Genomic DNA, 4497 nt, shown 5'->3' with positions numbered 1-4497 from the left:
CGTGCAAACAAAGCAAATTTCAAATTGACCGGATGAAATTCATTACATTTCGAGAACTTTTCCGATAAACTGGACGAAATTCATTACATATTTCGCACAAACCATACTAAAACCTACTGTAAACCTAATCTAAACGATCGCCGGGCCCCGACCACCATGTCCGGCCATGAACCCGAGAAAGTTGGCCATTGCCTTTGCCTCCTCCTTATCCGCCTCGATAACCTCCTCCTCTGGAGCACAAGGTTATGAAGATTCCCACCTCCACGTCGCTGTCAAGCGGCTAATCGGCCGCCGATTTTTATCCCACCAAGCTTGGCGTCGACTGAGTGGAGGAGCGGTGGCCTTCCTGGGACCAGAGCGGTGGCGACCTACCGTGTACTACTCTTCATCGCTGCCGGCTGCGCCCGCGCACGCGCGCCGGCTTCGTGGTCGTGGCGGCGGAGGGCGGCCGGGGGGGGGGGGGGGGGGAGCCGGCGATCTCCTTCGTCTGCTCCTGCGAGAGTACGTCCAAGAGAGCTTTGGAGTGCCCGGAGGCCATGGTTGGAGTGGTGCCAATAGAAGGAAGGGACCAGAGGAGAATGAGTGTGGGTCTTTGGCTATGGCTAGGAGCTGTGGCTCAAGTTAATATAGCGGGCGAATGGCAATGAGCCGCGGCAGACGGATGGATGGCTGGCACCGGAGTAGGTTCGTCGGCAGCCGTGGTGTCATTAACGCGGAGCAGTCGCTTGCACCAGGATGCCGCGCGGGTGGCGCTCTCTCGGCCGTCGCGCTGCTGCAATGCCGGCGCCAGTGAGAGGTCGCGTCGGGTGTGAATGCGGACGCTGCTTCAGTGACTTAACCGCAGGTGCGTTGTCTCACTGACATGTGGGCCCAACGGGCATCAGGACCGCATGTCAGTGACACACCAACTGCACCTGCAGTTAAGGCCGGTGAATGCGGCATTGACGTTCTGGAGAGACGGTGATCGTTTCAGGCGGGAAGCGCGCGCTAGCGATGGAAGGGGTTTCGGTAGGCTAGGGGGGGTCAGACGCTGGCGTTGTGGTAAAATGTGAACTCATGGATGACCAGCCTTTGAAGCGTATGTGGCACGTATTGACAACCAGGCGTCCATGCAACCTCTCTTGTTACCAGCTAGCATTCGACGACCACCATTAGACACCACATAACCATACATAACTTACGAATAATGGACGAATCGATCAGACACACACTCGTGTGTAGTGGCACTATGATCGGTTGCTCACGATAGTACATGGAGTACTCCTCACCATAGTACCCTCTCTAGCTAGGCTGTTTTATAGATTGTCGTTGTGATGGACTATATACATGAGCAAGGCGCCGAGTCACGAGTATGGGTGTTGGTGTTGAGCCAGTTGAATACATGCTCGGTGTTCGCGGAGGCCTCCAGCAAACGTCTAAACAGTAATGTGACATACGCATAATTTTGGTATTTATTTCTTTCTCCACTGACAGGTAGGCCCGCATAGATAGATAGATAAAGAACATGAGCTGATGAGGCGCATGCAGACTGTTTGACTGGTCAACCAGACAAATACGGAGCTATACGCTGAGCCAGTGACCGTATAATCACCATATCTCGTATACAATGATCAAGGTGAGCTATCGAGACAAGTTCAATGACCGCCAATGCATTTTACTTGGTAATAAATGACCAGGATTGAAGGGGAATCCAAATTTCCTCCTTCTTCTGTCCTTGAGCTCTTGACAAACCAATGCACTTTACGGTTGTCCGGCCACTCCACCCCAGAGCTACCACCAAGCGTCGTTCATGCCACTGCGCCACACACTAACCGGTAAGGAAGCGATGGCATCCCGCCGCGCCGAGTTCCTTGCCGCCCACGACCACACACAGAATGGTAGGCAAGCGGTGGCATCCCGCCGTGCCGAGTTCATCGCCGCTCGCGACCTCACACCTATGTGGGTGGAATTTGAAGCTGCCAAGGCCGAATGGGCGGTAGAGCAAGAGGCGGCCAAAGCCGCACAGAGGGAGCGGAAAAGTCAGAAAGAACTCAAGAAAAGAGAGGCCCGCCGCCGCAAGAAAGAAGAGGACGCACGCGCTGCTGCGGAGAGGTCGGCGGAGATCCAAGCACGGTGGGGTGTCGCCGACAAAGCCGGGAAGGAGAACGACGGCGTCTGGCCAGCATGTGAGAAGTAGTAGTACTAGTAGTTAGTGTGTGTGTCTGTGTCGCCCGTACGTTTGTTTATTTAATTACAAGGATGTAACAGTACTACTAGTTACTACTGTAGTTTTTAGAGCAAATTACCAGTACATTAGCCTAGACTCAATGGAAAAATTCCAATCCTATGCAACAAATGGCATCTCTTTCTCTATAGGAATTGAGATGCATGTCATCTCACTTCCTATGATTTTCATATTCCTATAAAATTCCTATCATATGAACCAAAGGAGGCCTCTGCTGGAGTAACTACTGTAGCTAGCAGTACTGCTAGTACAGTAGTTTTCTTCAAGAAGCGGAATTCAACGAAGTCATGATGGTTCCTTCGTCCGAGCAACTTCATAGTGGGTAAGGTTGGGCCTGTGATTTGACGGCTCAGTAGTAATTACTGCGGCGTGACGACCGGGGTGACTCTCCCTTGGAGTTCTGCGGGCATGGCAAGTGGACCAGGATGGTCGACGTCCCACATGTCGGCGAGCGGAAGTATTCTTTCCGATATCGAGGAGCAAGGAAACCGCGTGGTATAGTATCACTGGTGATTTATATTTATTTTTTATTTCTAATGAATGCTAGCGTTTCAACTCTTACGATGAAGGAGTGCCAAACACACGGCACGTGCTGGATGTCGCACACGTCAGTGAAAGGAGTGGGACATGAACAGCGTGGTAGAGCGTCTCCACTTCTGGGTCGGAGACCACACGTAGTAGTACTACTGTACTTGTGGTATGAACGATACAAAGTGCGACCCGGAGAGAAAGACACGTCTAGTTGGAAGGTCTCGGGGCATACACGTAAACAAATATAAAACCTAATATGTGCCTTCAATTAATATAGTAGTAGTAGAGTACTTAGTCACGTACTCCATAACATCACCGGGCATTGCACGTACAACATTTAGTGGTATTAAGAGACAAATGCCTATATGCCACGCATGTTCATACTATTTGTGCCTTTCCACTTCACTTACTGCGCTACGTTACACAGGTTCGCACGTCCACTCCTGGGTACATGTCCGTCTCGTAGTTCCAGTCCCACGTGTTCTTCATATAGATGGAACGATCCTTGCATGACACGTGCACCTTGATGCTAGATGTTTCACGTGTTGGCAAAAGGATGAATAAAGCTCACGTAAAAAAATAGAGTGGAAGAACATAGATTCCTGAGGACCGAGAAGGAGCAAGGAACCTCGGGGTGGAGCGTCTGCACTCATAATATTTTATATTATTCAGCGATATAAAATCAACCAATCATCTCCACAGTGGACTGGAAGAGTACGAAACACGGTAGCCGTGTGTAGTTACATCATACTAGTACATGGCTAACCCACGCTATCACCATATTTCTTGGCTTCCGTGCGACACCTATCTCTAGTAATCCAGCAGCCCGTATCGCTTCTCCCTCCTCGTCCCTCTCAAAGTGCGGCGGGCTGGCGTTTTTGCCGTCTATTGAGGTCGGTTAACTCATCACATGTTAGCGACATGCCAAGAGCATTCTAAAAAAAATTCTTTTCACGTTCCATTTTCAAAAAGAAAAAAAATCATTTCACGTACGAATTTGACTGTATGCTTTGAGCAACTTGCATGTCCTATACTGCTCCTGTTTGGATACTCTAACATACGTAGAGGTTAGACTAACTCATGACTAACCCTGAACTAACTGTAGCCAAAGAGGTGTTTGGGTGACCGGGTTAGATTGACAATAAATGCACTTGATGGAGAGAGAAGTGATTTTTCAGTGGTCCCAATGAGAACTATCTCCAGTTAGCACCTCTTGGGTGGGATAGTTTTTTTGGTGGGTTCGGTGCAACTTGCTCCAATTTAAACCCTCATGCTTGGATACTTTGGGGCTATTTGAGCCCCAACTAGCTCAAACTAACTCTAACCCATGGATCCAAACAGGGCCTATGGCCAGCCTCGACGCGGAGCAGTCGGTGCACCGGGAAGCGGCGCTCTCTCGGCCGTCGCGCCGCTTCAAAGCCGGCGCCAGTGAGAGGTCGCCTCCGCTCTGGCCGGGCTTTAATGTGGCACTGATGCTCCAGGGCGACGCTGACCGTTTCACGCGGGAAGCGCGCGCTGGCAAGGGAGTATAGGTTTTGAACCGTTTCATGTGTAGTACTGGTAGTTTGCAAAACTACTCAATTATTGCACTCAGTTTCCTAAGAAATTGTGGTAAAAAATGTTACTCCACAGCCCACTTCCCTTCTCCTTCCTCTTCCACCGCCCGCGCACGTCCGCGGGAAGCGACCGGTCAACCCTTATATAGGAGTGCTAGCACAAAAAGATGCATGCATGACCACTAA

This window comes from Aegilops tauschii, chromosome 6 (assembly GCF_002575655.3).
Source record: "Aegilops tauschii subsp. strangulata cultivar AL8/78 chromosome 6, Aet v6.0, whole genome shotgun sequence".
Classification (NCBI taxonomy): domain Eukaryota; kingdom Viridiplantae; phylum Streptophyta; class Magnoliopsida; order Poales; family Poaceae; genus Aegilops; species Aegilops tauschii.
This window is presented reverse-complemented; position numbering follows the sequence as displayed.